Source organism: Bubalus kerabau, chromosome 1, assembly GCF_029407905.1.
Source record: "Bubalus kerabau isolate K-KA32 ecotype Philippines breed swamp buffalo chromosome 1, PCC_UOA_SB_1v2, whole genome shotgun sequence".
In the NCBI taxonomy this organism is placed as follows: Eukaryota; Metazoa; Chordata; class Mammalia; order Artiodactyla; family Bovidae; genus Bubalus; species Bubalus kerabau.
In genome coordinates, this window is record NC_073624.1 from 191,774,785 (window position 1) to 191,791,052 (window position 16,268).

General features: G+C 38.8%; 1 protein-coding gene across 11 annotated transcripts in view; it reads right to left on the reverse strand.

Moving 5' to 3' along the window:
- The window catches only part of CDC42SE2 (CDC42 small effector 2), a 118,392-nt gene that overhangs the window by 79,395 nt on the left and 22,729 nt on the right, over positions 1-16,268 (reverse strand). For 4 of the 11 annotated variants that reach the window (XM_055548224.1, XM_055548235.1, XM_055548204.1 and 1 more), the window contains one exon: positions 6,412-6,570. The exons of 1 other annotated variant lie outside the window; for it this stretch is intronic. The gene's annotated coding sequence lies outside the window, so the exon portion shown is untranslated. Of the gene's footprint in view, positions 1-6,411; positions 6,571-13,780; positions 13,863-16,268 lie in introns of all 11 variants that reach the window. 6 more of the 11 variants (XR_008702877.1, XM_055548213.1, XM_055548209.1 and 3 more) reach the window with 3 other exon arrangements.

Consider the following 16,268-nt stretch of genomic DNA (forward strand, 5'->3'; position numbering starts at 1 on the left):
TAATGCCGAAGCCTGGCTTGGAGAATTTTGAGCATTACTTTACTAGCGCATGAGATGAGTGCAATTATGCGGTAGTTTGAGCCTTCTTTGGCATTGCCTTTCTTTGGGACTGGAATGCAAACTGACCTTTTCCAGTCCTGTGGCCACTGCTGAGTTCTCCAAATTTGCTGACATATTGAGCGCAGCACTTTCACAGCATCATCTTTTAGTATTGGAAATAGCTCAACTGGAATTCCATCACCTCCACTAGTTTTGTTCATAGTGATGCTTCCTAAGGCCCACCTGACTTCACATTCCAGGATGTCCGGCTCTAGGTGAGTATGAGTGATCACACCTTAGTGATTATCTGGGTCATGAAGATCTTTTTTGTGCAGTTCTTCTGTGTATTCTTGCCACCTCTTCTTAATATCCTCTGCTTCTGTTAGGTCCATACCACTTTTGTCCTTTATCGAGCCCATCTTTGCATGAAATGTTCCCTTGGTATCTCTAATTTCTTGAAGAGATCTCTAGTCTTTCCCATTCTATTGGTTTCCTCTGTTTCTTTGCACTGATTGCTAAGGAAGGCTTTGTTCTCTCTCCTTGCTATTCTTTGGAACTCTGCATTCAAATGGATATATCTTTCCTTTTCGTGTCTCTTCCTTTCTCAGCTATTTGTAAGGCCTCCTCAGATAGCCATTTTGCTTTTTTGCATTTCTCTTCCTTGGGGATGGTCTTGCTCCCTGTCTCCTGTACAATGTCACGAACCTCCGTCCATATTTCTTCAGGTACTGTGTCTATCAGATCGAGTGCCTTAAAACTATTTCTCACTTCCACTGTATAGTCATAAGGGATTTGATTTAGGTCATACCTGAATGGTCTAGTGGTTTTCCCTACTTTCTTCAATTTAAGTCTGATTTTGGCAATAAGGAGTTCATGATCTGAGCCACAGTCCGCTCCCAGTCTTGTTTTTGCTGACTGTATAAAGCTTCTCCATCTTTGGCTGCAAAGGATATAATCAATCTGGTTTTGGTGTTGACCATCTGGTGATGTCCATCTGTAGAGTCTTCTCTTGTGGTATGGCTTATTATATATATGTATGTTAGTTGCTAAGTGGTCCAACATTAGGGCTACCAAGTCTATTTACATAAGCATGGCATTGCCCCTCAGATGGCAGTTATTTCTGGGTACTTATACCTGGACCATTAACCAAAAAACTAGAGATTTAATATCAATTTCCATTTCCCTAAACTAAAAAAGTTAATCAGACTTTCAACAATATTTTCTAGCTATAAATAAGGACGGATATATTGGCTCCCATTGCCAAAACTGAAGAGCTAATATCATTAATCTATGCCCTCATAATCACCCAAGCTCCTTCTTGATTGATATTTACAAGTTATAGGAGAAATTTGGAGCCATTCAGAGGCATTGTTTAAATGAATATCCTATTCAACCTTTGCAGCTTACTCATTTTCTATAATGTACACTTTTCTTCATTCTTTCACATTTGGTGAGCAAATTATTCCTCGTGTGTGTGTGTGTGTGTGTGTGTGTGTGTGTGTGTGTGTAATTCCTAAAGCCACCTGACAGTTTCAAGTAGGCTAGTGCCCTATAGCAAGGTGCCATCAAGTCAGAATGAAAATTATAGGATGAGAAATCAGTCACATGAACAAAAAAATCAGAAAACCACAATTTAATATTAAACATGTATTTTCTGGAATTTTTTTCCCTCGGTAAAATTAATATACCATTTCCCTTTCACTAACGAAAACATGCTATCATGATGCCTCACTAATTAGGTAATCATAAAAATTAACTTATTCAACATATATTCGTTGAGCTCCTATTATATGCTAAGCTCACATATTTAAAAAACAATATGTAAATAGAAGTCAGCAAATTATAAAGTATAATAAACATATTTTTAATGCATACTAATAAATTTACCAAAGATATAAGTTTAAAGACTACCAGAGATTAAAATGGAAACACAGGGTAAGTAGACAGAAATAACTGAACTTTTAATTTTGAGCAATTATGACATGGCAACAATTAACACTTTGAAATATGGCCCTTACAGATGTTAAAACAGAATTTTTAAAAATTCTTAATAAAATGGAAGTAAATTGATCTCTTTAACATTTCATTTATAAAGAAAACCAAAAGGCTGGCTTCACGCTCAGTGGTGAACACTGTAGACGTTCCAATTAATGTAATGTTTTGTGAGACATGAGAGGCATTAAATTAATGAACAAGACAAGATGCTCATTGTAATCACAATGTTCTATGAGTTCCAGCCAATGCAGCTGGTAAGCAAACCATGTAAGATATAAAATCTGGACAGGATAAAGCAAATTATGTTTCGTTACAAATAAGGATTGCACTCTCAGAAATTCTAAATGAATTTAATTAATGGATGAAATTTATCAAAAAGTAGTAATCTTCCTAATGTTAGCAATACATAAATTTAAGCTGTAATAACACACTAAAGAGGCAGTAGAGCTGTGGTTAAGGACACAGTCCTCAGAGTCAAGCAGATATGAGTTGAAATCTCAACTCTACTTCCTAGCTGAAGTCACCTAATGCCTTCAATTTTCTCAAGTGTAAAAATCAATGTAATTTATCAAACAGTTAAGGTAATGCTGAAAAGTACACCAAGCCTGTCATTTAATGAAAGACATTACTATTTGTATTATCAATAATAGAAAGCTATGTGTCCCTTCCATAAACAAAAGAGGTATTACGTTAAACACACACGAACCTTTCTGAAATCTAAAAAAGTACAAAATTTCAAACTATATCTGGCCCCAAGATTTGGAATAAAGGATTGTCCTGTAAGAGTCTCATGTCTTCTTACGAAAAAAACCAATAACAACATATTACCTTTTAAAAAAAGTCAACCAAAACCCTGGTTCTGCACAACTGTTTTACAGTTCCAGAGGAGGCAAGGGTTCAGCAGGCATCTCCCCCAAAGAACTAAATCAGTATGAATGATGGCTACTTCTTTTCCTCTAGGACCAAACCACAGTCAGGAACCTATTCATTAGGAGGGTTGTTCCGATACTGTCAGCCTCTTTCTGTCACATTAAGCTCCACCAGTAATGGTAGAGATTACATATTTGTTTACCACCTTAACTCTTGTACTTAATACCTGAAAAAAATCAAAAAAAGGATTGCACTATCTGCCACCTTGCACACCTGTATCAGAGACTTGCCTATTTCACAATTCAAGTCTTGGCAAGTCCTTTGAGTTATCATTATATGATATAGAAAAGGTTATAATAAAGATGTATATGCGTTGTTGTATATGTTCCAATATTTTGGCTACCTGATGCGAAAAACTGACTCACTGGAAAATACCCTGATGCTGGGAAAGATTGAAGGCAGGAGAAGCAGGGGACAACAGAGGATGAGATGGTTGGATGGCATCACCGACTCCATGGACGTGCGTTTGAGCAAGCTCCAGGAGTTGATGATGGTCAGGGAAGCCTGGCATGTTGCAGTCAACAGGGTCACAAAGAGTCCAAACTGAACTGAACTGAACTGATGCTATGACGCTTTGGGACTTATTGGCTCAGTAACTGAATAAAGCCTAGGTATACCATCTGGAAAGGGAAATGGCAACCCTCTCCAGTACTCGTGCCTGGAAAAGTCCATGGACTGAGGAGCCTGGTAGGCTACAATCCATGGGGGTCATAAACAGTCAGACAGGACTGAGCAACTTCACTTATACCATCTTTAGGGAAGAATTGCTTCAGCATCTCAACAAAGGTGATCAGGGTGTTTCTGCTCTATCTCCTCCTTCCCTGTTGGCTTCTTACTCAACTGACTTTCCTTTTATGGTTGGAAGATAGTTGCCGGGCTGAAATTCAGCAGGAAAAAAAGTATCTTGATCCCAGTATTTCTAGCAAATGCCAAAGATCATTCTGATTGATTTAGATCATATGTCTGCCATGACTGCCAGAGGTTAAGATATGTTTCATTCCTACATGAAATAAAGTACCTTGGTGATCTGAACTTATTTTGCTAAATAATGACATTATTGAATTAAAAATAATGGTTCAAGCACATTACTCAACTTTCCCTATCTTCTTAAAAAGTTATTATCCCCCATTTAATCACAGAACAACAATAAAAAAGTAAATTCTTCCCTGAATATAAATCATTTTGAAGGATTCAGAATGTATTAGCAGATTACAACAAAGGTTTATGATATTCCTTAACAAAGCTGAAAACAAAACTAGATTTTCAGGAAGAAAACAAGGTTCTTTTTTCACTTTTTCAAGATTATAATAGCCTAATCTAAAGAAAACAACTACATGGATATCTTGAGTTAGAGGAGGAGGAAAGGTGGTTTTAACGAGTTTTAAAATAGAATCATCTTGGGGCTTCCCTGGGTCCAGTGGTTAAAAGTCCACTTCAATTGCAGGAGGCACACGTTTGTTCCCTAGTTGGGGAACTGAGATCCTGCCTGCCACCAGAAGCAGCCAAAAAATTAAAAAATAAAATAAATTTAAAATAGAATCAGCTAAATACTCCATCCTGTGACTCAAGGCTCCTCAAAGACACTAGATCATCATCAACCCTCCTTCCTCAATCTCTGTACACAAAACCAGGCCCTAAGAACAGAAGAGATGCACGCGTCAGGAAGTCTTTCTGTCAACGTGCACTGCAAAGCCAAACACAAATTATTCCTCATTTATGACGTTCTTACCAGTTCTCATTCCTATAATTAGCAGAGAAAACAGAAGGTAAACGATTCCATCTATATTGACAGAGAAGATAGCAAAACCTATATGGGATTAAAAGCCAATTTTCAAACATACAAGAGAGGAGCTGATTTTCATGGCAAAGTTGAATAAAAACAAACAGCAAACTGAGTAGAACTAACTACCTGAAAATGTGTTACACACAAGTCATCTTAAATGAGAAGCCAAACTTCACTAGAGAAAAGCAGTGTGGTTAAAGAAACGTGCATAAAAAGAACATAATGATTTAAATCTATGAACTGACGTTCCAAATTCTCTACTGTTCAAATAATTTAGTTCAGTTAAATGTACAATGATGACCTTTTTAAGAAGACATAAATGTGTCACACACATCAGGGACATAAACACAGTCCTTGACATCACAAAGCTTATAATGTGCTACAAAGGCAATACATACAAACATTACTAGATAGTTCAGAACATAAGGACGTATAAATGCCAGTGGGTAAAAAGAAAGAGGGGAATCAATGAACTGGGATGATTTTCAGAGCAAGTAACAGAAAATCTAAAAGCAAAACTGCTTAAACAGTAAGACAGTGTACTGTGTCACATAATAAAGTAATCTACCGTGAAGACTAGTGAATGTAAAGGAACAGTGAATATGGCCCAGTTCTGCTGCTGCTGCTGCTGCTAAGTCACTTCAGTCGTGTCCGATTCTGTGCGACCCCATGGACTGCAGCCTACCAGGCTCCTCCGTCCATGGGATTCTCCAGGCAAGAACACTGGAGTGGGTTGCCATTTCCTTCCCCAGGCCCAGTTCTACTTCTCTGTAATTCTCTTACCTCTGCCCTTCTTTAGGTAAGGGAATAACCCTTCAGGCTGGTAGCACAAGAGCTACAACAGTTTCAGAGGTCACATTCAAATAAAACAAGCTCTGGAGGAGGGACCACTTCTTTTCTTTTTTCTCAAAAGCAAGAAAACCTTTCCCAATAGCTTCTCTCTGACTTTCCTTTTATTTCCCATTGGCCAAAACTGGATCTCATGCCCAGTCCTTTGGAACAATCACTTCCAAAGGCAATGAGACCTACATAAAGAAGATCAGACTGGATACTATAACTATGATGACCATCTCTTTAAAGATGGCTGAATAGATCAAGGAAGACAAGCCTTGGAAGATGGTATGATTTGGACTGGTGGGGAAAAAAAATGACAGAAAATACATAGGCAAAGGAAGGGATGTGTCTAAATGAAGAAGAAAGTCGAACTGCAAACATACATTAAACACACTGTTGCTGCTGCTAAGTCGCATCAGTCGTGTCCAACTCTGTGCGACCCCATAGACAGCAGTTCACCAGGCTCTGCGGTCCCTGGGATTCTCTAGGCAAGAATACTGGAGTGGGTTGCCATTTCCTTCTCCAACGCATGAAAGTGAAAAGTGAAAGTGAAGTCGCTCAGTCGTGTCTGACTCTTCGTGACCCCACGGACTGCAGCCCACTAGACTCCTCCGTCCATGGGATTCTCCAGGCAAGAGTTACTGGAGTGGGGTGCCATTGCCTTCTCCGAAAAAGCAGTAAAGAATTCTCTTAAACCATGCTGGAGTCATTTTCTGTAACACAAAAATTAGCTTACTATTCGACAGTCGGTAAATGCTAAGCATGCAGGAGTAGTCCTCTCTTTATGGGAAGGATTTAGATTAATCACCAGTGGGGATAGTCAGACTCACCACTCACTCCTTTCAAAAGAGCTATCTCTGGGTTGAGAACATTCCGTATTATGCATACAGATGACTGCAGACTCACTGTCGGTGTTGTTCCTTGATGGTTTCTGCTCATTTGGGTTCGAGGTTTTACTCAAAAATCCACACACTCCCAGCTGGTCCTATCTGCAAATGAAAGCATGCAATTAGGAGGCAAAAAGCTGCCGGGAGCAATTCCTTCCTCCCCCACCCACCTATGATTAACTGATCCACATGAAAACCGAATTTAAACACCAGATTCACTAAGTCCAATGTTCAAACTAAGCAACTTATACTTCAAAGGGTGCAATGTAGTTATTACAGTTGCCACCCTTTCCCATCATGTAAATTTACTGTAGTGTCCACAATATACCAGGTGCAACTCTTGTGTGCTGGGTGGAATCCAATACACATTTGTGTTTGGTGGCAGCACACAGGCTGGCTTACACAGGGTGCTAAAGGAGAGCTGCCGACATTCATAAATTAGATGACTTCACATAAAAATCAAATTATCTGACCTCTCTTGGAGGAAAAAAGAAAAAAAGCCAGAAGATCTGGCAATACTGGGCCCACTTTCCCACCTGGTAATAATCTGCTAGAGCTGATCAGCAGCTAATCTTTCAGATGGGATATGGGTTTTGCAGTTCTCCATACATGTCGTCACTCTCTTCTATCATAATCCATCTTACAGTTAGCTGTCTGGAGTCTGCTGGCATCTGAACTTGCAAACTCTGCTATATATTTATAGTAGCTCATGGGCAATATTTATCACTATCAAAGCCAAGTCTGTTTTTCTGCCTTGTGGATACAATACAGCATAAGAATAACCACGTTGGCTCGGGAGTCAGAGGTCGCTAGGTTTGAGATCTAATTCTGCAAGTAACTATTTATGTGATCTCAGGTCTATTTTTAACCTAAAGTATGTATTTCTTCATTTATAGTCCTCCAGATAAACATATAAGCACTTAAAACAGTCAACAAACAACAGGTCTAAAACCTAACACATCCAGACTGAACTGGTAAATCCACTGCTGTCTGACAGTCTTTCTCATTTCAGTAAACTGGCCTGGAATCCTTGCAGTTTCGGTTCCAGACTCAAACCTCCAAGTCTTTATCGTATACTCTCCCTCATCCTCCCAAAATCATCGAAGTGCTTGATTCTCTAGATATATAGTCTGAACAGATTCTAAGAGTCTCATAAAAACCATAAAAACAAACAGCAATTCCTCCCTGAGAATCAATTACCTTCTTCAAACTGCCTGTAAATTCAACTATTTAAATAATGATAGCTTGAAATTTCTTACTCTTTGGAAGGAAAGTTATGACCAACCTAGATAGCATGTTGAAAAACAGAGACATTATTTTGCCAACAAAGGTCCATCTAGTCAAGGCTATGGTTTTTCCTGTGGTCTTGCATGGATGTGAGAGTTGGACTGTGAAGAAGGCTGAGCGCCGAAGAATTGATGCTTTTGAACTGTGGTGTTGGAGAAGACTCTTGAGAGTCCCTTGGACTGCAAGGAGATCCAACCAGTCCATTCTGAAGGAGATCAGCCCTGGGATTTCTTTGGAAGGAATGATGCTAAAGCTGAAACTCCAGTACTTTGGCCACCTCATGCCAAGAGTTGACTCACTGGAAAAGACTGATGCTGGGAGGGACTGGGGGCAGGAGGAGAAGGGGACGACAAAGGATGAGATGGCTGGATGGCATCACCAACTCAATGGACATGAGTCTGAGTGAACTCTGGGAGTTGGTGATGGACAGGGAGGCCTGGCGTGCTGCGATTCATGGGGCCACAAAGAGTCGGACACAACTGAGTGACTGAACTGAACTTTCAAGGTCCCATATAATAAGGAATATTTAGTATTTTATAAAAAGAAAATACTGGGGATGCTACATATCAAAGTGACACATTACATTTTATAAGCTTATAGTGAAGCAAAGTCACTCAGTCGTGTCTGACTCTGTGATCCTATGGACTGTAGCCTACCAGGCTCCTCCATCCATGGAATGTTCCAGGCAAGAGTCCTGGAGTGGGTTGCCATTTCCTTCTCCAGAGGATCTTCCCAAACCAGGGACTGAACCCAGGTCCCCACACTGCAGGCAGACACTACCATCTGAGCCACCAGGGAAGCTAAGCTGACAATTAACTGGGTCATTATGCTTAATTTGAATAATTAAGAAATCAGAAAGATGACTAGAACTAATGGAATGAGTTTAGCAAGGTTACGGGATACAAAATCAATACTCAAAAATCAATTCTTTTCTATAGAACATTTGTTCACTTACTCTATACCCCAGCCATTACATTCCTAGGTATTTATCTAAGAAAAATTAAAGTGTACATCTACAAAGCAGCTTTATTTTTAAGTGCCAAAAACTAGAAACAACTCATCTTTCCACCAACAGATGAGTAAATAAACAAAATATAAAGCCATTCAATGTAATACCACTTGCAGTAAAAAATATTATACATTCATTCACATGAATGGATCTCAAAATTATTACGCTGAGAAGCCAAGAGTATACTGTATAGAATCCATTTATAGAAAATTCCAGAACCACAAGTGATAGAAAGCAGTTCAGCTGACTGCCTGGGAACAGGCAGGGTATGTGGCCAAGAGAAGAAGAAGGCCTACAAACTGCTTTTGCTGGAGATATTTTTATTACATTGAATGTGGTGATAGTTTCATAGAGTGTGTGTGTGTGTGTGTGTGTGTGTGTACATATATATAAATTAACCAAATGGCATACTTTCAATATAAATGTAATTAATTTTAAGATAAAGTAATTCATCACAAGTTAGTCATTGGTAGCAAGACTGATTAATATGAAAAATAGAACCCTTTTAATGCATTAAGTTTGAAAATCATGGCCACATGTACACCTGAAACTAACACAACATTGTTAATCAACTACACTCCAATATAAAACTTTACATTTTTTTTAGAAAGACTAAAAAAGAAAGAAAAATTTATGGCCACAATCTTTTCTCTCTTCAGAAAATAACTCTTTCAAAAGTATAATATCTCATGCATGTAAATCAATTAAGTTAGAACACATCCTCACACTGAACATAAAAAAAACCTCAAAATGACTTAAAAACTTAAATACAAGACACCAAAAACTTCTAGAAGAGAAGAGAGGAAAAACATTCTCTGACACAAATCATACCAATATTCTCTTAGGTCAGTCTCCCAAGGCAATAGAAATAAAAGCAAACTAAATAAGCGGGACCTAATCAAGCTTATAAGCTTTTGCATAGCATAAACAAAACAAAAAGACAATCTACAAACTGGGAGAAAATACTTGCAAATGATGTGATCGTTGAGGGTTTAATTTCCAAAATATATAAACAGCTCATACAACTCAACAACAAAAGAAACAAACAACTCAATAAAAAAAGGACAGATCTAAACAGACCTTTCTCCAAAGACATACAGATGGCCAATAGGCACATGAAAAGATGCTCAACATTGCTAATTATTAGAGAAATGCAAATCCAAATTACAATGAGATATCACTTCGCACCAGTCAGAATGGCCATCGTTAAAAATTCTACCATTAAAAGATGTTGGCAAGGGTGCTGAGAAAAGAGAACCTTACTTTACTTTTGGTAGAAATGTAAATAAGTGCAGTCACTATGAAAAACAGTACAGAGGTTCCTCGAAAAACTAGAAACAGAACTACCTTATGATCCAGCAATCCCATTCTTGAGCGTGTATCCAGACCCCTATGCTCACAGCAGCACTACTCCCAGCAGCCAAGACACTGAAACAGTCTAATGTCCACTGACAGGTGAGCAGATAAAGAAGATGTGGTATGTGTATACAAAGGAACATTACTTAGCCATAAAAAGGAACAAAATGTCATATGCAGCAACATGGATGGAGCCAGAGATGATCATACTAAGCAAAGTAAGTCACAGAAACACAAATACCATACGGTATCACTTACATGTGGAATCTAAAATACAAGTGAACATACCAAAGAAACAGACAGACTCACAGTTACAGAGAACAGACTAGTGGTTACCAAGGGGCAGGAGGGATGGGAGAGGGAAGGACTGGGAGTTCGGATCAGCAGACACCAACTATCATATATAGAATAAACAATGAGGTCCGACTGAACAGCACACGGAACTATATTCAATGTCCTGTGATAAGTCATAATGGAAAAGAATATGAAAACGTATATATGTGTAACTGAAGCACTTTGGCGTACAGCAGAAATCAGTACAACACTGTAAATCAACTACACTTCAATAAGAAAGAAAATAGATCCTGGAGTCAAACTGTCAAAGTCTGAATTCTGGCTTTGCCACTTATTAGATGTGTTGACTTCCGGCAAGTTATTCACCATGCCTCACTTTGCTAAACTGTAAAATAGGGTATAATTCATAAGGCAATTTTGCAGTCTCAATTAGATTAATACATGTAAAGTGCTTGAAACACGGTCTGGCACAAAGTAAGCCCTCAGGAATGTGGACATCAGAGGGGAATGGGGTTTAACACATGATACAACATTACAAGAGTAATTTTCCTAGCAAGTCACAGGACATTTTAAAATACATGTACAGATTCACAGCAACTGCAGTATGACATAGTGTTTAATAAGAGTTTACCTGTATTTTATTTATGGTTAGTATTAAGCCATTTCATTATTTTCAATTTTTGACTTCCATAGAGAACTGCAGCAAAATATTTTAGTTTCATGAGAAAGTTTCATCAACTATAAATGAGGACAAGGCCACTTCAGAGAATTCTTGTAAGAATGAAATAACACGTATCAAGTGTTTATACACTTGGCACACGGTAGCTCCAAACTGATACTATCTCATTATGCTATTATTGTATACAGGCCCATATATATAACATGTATATACTGTATAAGCACATTACAACTAGAGCATGACTAATCATCCAGTCCTTATTTGCTTAGATCGTCCCAGTTTACACAGGTTTTCACAAAGTAATTATTAAAAGCCACTCCCCTTTCTATCACAGTATGTCCCAGTTTAAGATGATAAACTACCTCAGTACGTCCTAGTTTAGATGATAAATTATATGATCACCCTAACATGTAACTAAAATACTTTCATTTTCCCTCTATCTAGATCTTCATCCTCTTAATATGCCCTTATTCCCTTTTTAGGGGCATTAGCTCTTTGGTATTCAAAGCACCATCCACTTTCCAAACACACACACACACACACACACACACACACACTCTGGCTCTCATCTCTTTATATTCAGTTCAGTCGCTCAGTCATGTCCAACTCTTTGCGACCCCATGAATTGCAGCACACCAGGCCTCCCTGTCCATCACCAACTCCTGGAGTTTACCCAAACTCATGTCCATCGAGTCGGTGATGCCATCCAGCCATCTCATCCTCTGTCGTCCTCTTCTCCTCCTGCCCCCAATCCCTCCCAGCATCAGAGTCTTTTCCAATGAGTCAACTCTTAGCATGAGGTGGCTAAAGTACTGGAGTTTCAGCTTTAGCATCATTCTTTGTATTAGCCCTTTGCTATTCAAAGCACCATCCACTTTCCACACACATACACATACACACACACACACTCACTCACTCAGGCTCTCATCTCCTTATCCAAGTGACTGGTGACCTCAGTGCTTCAAGTGCTGCTCCCTCTCTGGTCTCATACACCTCAGCAAGGTCACACTTCCCAAAACCAATCTTTTTGAAATTCCTATCTGTTCTTCTGATCTGAATTCCAGATTCAAACTTAGGGACCTGGGATTTCCCTGGCAATCCAGTGATTAATACTCTGTGCTTCCACTGCAAGGGTGGCAGTTCAATCTCTGGTCAGGGAAGTTAAGAACCCACATGCCAAGCTGTATGGCCAAAAAAAATTTTTTTAATTAAAAAAAATAAAAATAAAACCTAGGAACCTAAAAACACCACCCAAGTATTAAAACTTTAGGGCTCTTTAGGGATATCTGCATTTTAACTCCTAGAGAAATGATACCTTAATCCAAAGTAGAGAATGTTTAATAACATGAATTTCAGTTACTGTGACAGGTGAGTAGGGAAGATCATTTGAGGACCATTTTCTCTCCACAATTTAGGTGGGTTTCTACGAAATAAGTATGTCATAAGTCTGGATTTCCTTCTTCTTTGCAGGTTCTAAAATAATCCAAAGACACCAAAGGCTGCAGCTCAAATACTAGACAACAGTTCTTGAGGGCTCTGGCCAGTGCCCTCCTTCTTTCATGCTACAAACGCTCCCCTGGTCATTTCAGTCACTCCTGAGTTCAACTGCTATTTAGATACTGATGCAAGTCCCATCTGCAGCCCAGAGCTCTGCAGCTCACATACCCAGCTGCGTACAGCACTTCACCTCTGCCTCTAGCTTCACTGAACTCTCCTTCCTCCCCGCCAGTCCTCTACTGCATTCCAATTCAGCTCCCCCATCTACCCAGTTCCCCACACCAAAAACAAGGGTATTTATTTTCCTTGCCTCCTGCCCTTCATTCTCTCCCTCCATAGCCAAGTAACCAAATCCTCTCAACTATTTTTCTAACCTGTTTCTTCTCAACCCCAAAGCCACTAGTCAAGGTCTGGGCACCACCACTATGACTAAAACGTTCCGTAATAATTGCGAACTGATCTCCTGGTTGCCTGTCTCAGTCCCTCCAATTCATTCCCATTTCAGCTAGAACGATCCTTCTAAAATCAATGTCTGACTGTGTTTTTTTCCTACCTTAATACACCCTTTAATGATTCACCATTATCCTTAAGAACAGTTCAGTTCCTTAATATGATTTCCAAGGGCCTTTATGATTTGGTCCCCATTTTTGTCTTCAACCTCATTTACTGCCTCTTCAGTTCATAACTGTGCATTCAACCATTCTCAATTTCTTTTTGCTTCTCAAACACACTAGGTTCACTCTCTCTCTTGCTTCTGGAGCATCATACTTGCTTACTACCTCTGCAGGACATACTCTTCAGAAATTGATATGGCCATCACTTCCTTTAGGAAGGCTTCTCCAACCCTCCAAACCTATGATGGGCACTCTTCCCATGTATCATGTGGACACTTACTCTGCAGAATTTATCAATTCTGGCTGTACCTACAAACCAGGGAGGGAGGTGTTACTTAGGCCCAGAATTTCAGATACAGAAGTTCAGGAATATGCCATCCTGTTTTGGGTGCCACATCTTCAGAGACATTACTAAACTAGAATGCATCCAGAGAAGAGAAAGCAGGATGGCAGAGTCTGAAAACTATGCCACATAAGAGAGTTAGCCTAGCAAAAAGCACAGGGAAAAGATATGACCGCCTTCAAATAATCGTGGGTCTTAGTATACAGCATGTGAAGAGAGAAAAAAAGACTTACTGTGGGTTGATTGTCAAAGAAGATGGATCAAGAGCCATTAATGTACAAGTTTCAGAGAGGCCTTCAAAAGATACTGGGTTGTCTAGAAAAGTAGTGAATTCACAGTCACTATAAGTTTTACAGATCAGGGACACTAAAAATATTCCTACATTTGAAAGAATGTCAGACTAGACAATATCTAAAGACCAAAAGAATCCTCAAGATTTTAAGACACCTAAATTCATAAAATATTTAAAACATGACTAGGTAGCAACTGAATTAAAGTACATTACTTAGCCCACCCAAATAAGAATAACTTTCTAAGATGTGAGATTTAACTGCCTATTTCATAAAAAAAAATCAGAGGAATTATCAATCATAAAAATAAATATATTTTTTCTACATTAATGAACTTTTTAAAGGAAAAAAATGAGACATTTTCAATTACAATGAAAGAAAGGTGAGTCTCCTTTTCTCTTTCTACTCTGTGAAAAAAGAGAGACACCTAAATGCCAATTTGTCAATTTGTTTATATACAACACATTTCTCCAAGGGTAAACAGCATCTAAAAAGGCTTATTTGGGACATACTAACTTTTAAAAAGATTTTGGAGGCTAACAAATATTTGGTTTCTGATTTATACATGGGAAAGAGCAAAAAGGCAAGGGAGAATTTTAAAAGGTTTCCTAATGTTTCAGAGAAGTGTAATGGCTATGGGAGAAAAACTACTAAGAACGGGGGGCGGGGGGGGAGGGGGGGGGCAGCGGCAGGGGGAGGGTGTTTGTCCTTTCTGAAAAGGAAGCTATTTTTGCGTGAGTGAGAATAAAAACACAGAAAAATAATATAAGGTTATTTATCCTCATGGTATGACTTTAAAAAAAAAAAAGCACATAAAATGTCTAAATTAGTAACTCACTGTCATGTTTAACTCATCACTACTTATAACTGCCATACTCTTTTACCACATAAGAAAAAAAAAGTATTTTCATTAAAACATCAGCTTCAATAAATATGTTGCACTCTTAAGCAGGATGAGATTTTTTTTTTTCTCTCCATGAGAACTACTTTACAGTAAGAGTAAAATAAACTGTAAAACATTATCTTTCTGTACAACTTTCCAAAACACTTCTGCATATAAGAAAGGCTGTACGTGGAGGCAATCTACCCTGGGAAAGACTGCTATGGGTTGAATTTTGTCCCATTCTCTGTCTAAGCCCACTTCCCCCCACCTCAAATATGCTGCAATCCTAACCCCCAGGACCTCTGAATGTGACCTCATTTGGAAACAGGGTTGTTAGTGACGTAATACTGGAGTAGGGTGGGCCCCTAAATCCAGTATGATCAGTGTCATTATGAGAAGCTGGCCTTGTGAAGAAAACAAGACATACTAACAGAAAAACCACACGCTGACATCAGAGGCTGAATTATGCAACTGCAAGCCTGGGGAACACCAAAGATTGCCAGCAACCCACTAGAGGTTAGGGCAAGGCAAGGAAGGGTTCTCCGACAGGTTTCAGGAGAAACAGGGCCCAGCTGACACCTTCATTTTTGACCTCCAGCCTCCACAATGGCGAGAGAACAAGTTTCTGTGGTACTTCACTGTGGAAACTCCAGGAAATAAATATACCTTCCGTTTATTAGAAGAGCGAAAAAAGCCAAGAGAAACCTCAATGTTACAGTCATAATCACTGTAACTCATTACCCAGCTAAAACAGGACTTGGCCTTCCTTTCCAACGGCCACCGTCAGCAAGGTCTCCAGCTTATCACAGAAGTGAATGCACGTTTCTATTCACTATCCCATTTACTCACCATCTAGGAGAGAGGGCTGTCTGGGCCACTAGGTTTTACAAATGTGTGTGTTTTTCCATTGTCTTCTATTTGGACAGTTTTCCACGTACTTACTTTACATCTTAATCACTTATTTTGACTAGATGGTACAAATACATAGTAAAATGGGATATAACGTGTTTCACCCTTATTCTCCTGTCCACAAAACACCCTTCATTCCAAAGATGACCATTAATTGGTTAAGAATCTTTCCTCTGAGATTCCATTCATTTAGAAAAATATATCATGAACCTGACAGACATCAGGGTAACATATTCTGTGTATTATTCTGCACTTTGTTTTTATTGCTTCATGAACGTGCCGATCATTCTGTATATGTAGGACTTAAATTATTTGCTGAGTATTCCACTATATAGATGCATACATAACACATTTAACCAATGTCATAAAGAGACAGATATCTAGACTGTCCCCAGTATTTCCAATAGTAATCACAAATGATCCTGTAATGGCTATCTCTTTATTATCTTTCCAGTGAGTCCTTTCTTTGCTATCCTATTTAAAATGGCATTCCCTATTCCCTAGCCTGGCCCTCCTTATCTTGCTCCCATGCTTTCCTTTTTCCTCACAGTGCTTTAATTTTTTTTTTTTTTTTTAAATTTTATTTTATTTTTAAACTTAACATAACTGTATTAGATTTGCCAAATATCAAAATGAATC